The following is a 1604-nucleotide window of genomic DNA, read 5'->3' as shown; positions in this document are numbered from 1 at the left end:
AGTTTTTGTGGTTCAGCAAGCAAGGAAATGCGAGGTGCTAGCATTGACATATATTTCACGGCAGGCCACTTTTGCCACAAAGCCCCAGCATGGCCAAGGCTAAAGAGGCCAGATGTCGAGAGGTATAAACAACCATCATGTGAGATCCTCTGGTGCATCATGAGGAAAGGAGGGCAGCTGACTAATCTTACTCTGACACTCGTTCTTAGTGTAAAGCCCTTTATAGTATGACATTCCTCAGCAATATCTCACACTCAGGGGACAAAGGGAAGGAGACCAGACATCCTTGGACAACTGTTGCTCACCATCAGCTTTACAAAGCTGCCTTCCAAAAAGCTCTAAGTCATCTTGTTTGCTTCCTTCTGAGGTTACACTGTTACCATCAAAGCAGTTCATCAACAGACCACTGATAAACTTATTATCAACAAAAATAGTTCCTTTTTCTACTGCTGGAAGACATGCGGCAATTTCAGTTCCTCAAATGAGCTGTATGGCTGTGACACTTCTTTGGGCCTGGCTTAGAGGTGCCCCATCTTTAACTTTATGGGATTTTTCTATAGGCTTAGTGAAATGCATAGATAAGACTTCACCTTTTTTTCAGCAATAGCACTACTGTTTAAAATTACCAATGTATTTTGCAAAAGCTGAAGCTCAGGTGGCAGTGTGCCATTTTCTGGTATGAAAAAGCTTTAAAACAAAAAGAAAATAAATACATCTTTAAATAAAACTATTATAAGTACAAATTCCTTTTTTCTTCCTTGTGAAATTCAACTCCTTTTCTGATGTTTGCACTATCAGGTAGATGACCCAGAGACTACTTTTTGTAATCAAGCATGAGAGCTGCAAATTCAAAAGGGCAGGCTGGAATGAAAAGGTATATAGAAAAAAACTGGAGTGAGGAACACTGTTATTTTGGACAGTGACTGAGCTTCATTTTCTCACTCTCTTCCCTAGTCCTGCTCTTTTACATATCCTGCTACTCTGCAACAATGGGTAGATACAAATGAGTGAAAGTGTTGAGTTTGTAGGAGATATGACATCCACTTGAAGAGTCTTAATACATTGGCTGGTGTTCAAGGGTATGTCGGTAACTAGTAAACTGAGAAGACTGAAGTGCAGATACTGTGTATTAATAAAAGGAGTGATGGAGGGCAGAGAAACCAGCTACTTCATAAGGTAGCAGTGGTGGCCCTAGAAATGAAAGGCACCCCGTGTCAGACACGGCCTACGCAGCTGTGCTGCTTTTCCCACAGTGGCCATCCCAGTCCCAGCTCCTGATGGTCCTAAGGTACGTGTGGGGGCCACCCGGTGCCTCAGTGGGGACAAGAGGCCGCCCAAACCATGTTAAAACGTGCGGTCCTGCGCTCTCCGAGCCTTCGGACGGGAGCAGAGGGCTGCCTCAGCACCAGGCCCCCGGCCGTGGCGCCTCCCGGTCCCCGGAGAGGGCTCGGCTCGGGGCGGCGTGCTGCCCCCCGGGGCGCCCCGGGACACCCAGCCGGGCCCGTCGGGGCTGCAGACCCCGCTCGCCGTCCTCGCACCAAGCCGGCCGGGCGGGGGGAGAGGGAAGGACGCGTAACCCCAGCGGGGCATGAGCGGCTCCCGGC

This window comes from Athene cunicularia (assembly GCF_003259725.1).
Source record: "Athene cunicularia isolate RWA chromosome 1 unlocalized genomic scaffold, athCun1 chr1_part1, whole genome shotgun sequence".
Classification (NCBI taxonomy): Eukaryota; Metazoa; Chordata; class Aves; order Strigiformes; family Strigidae; genus Athene; species Athene cunicularia.
This window is presented reverse-complemented; position numbering follows the sequence as displayed.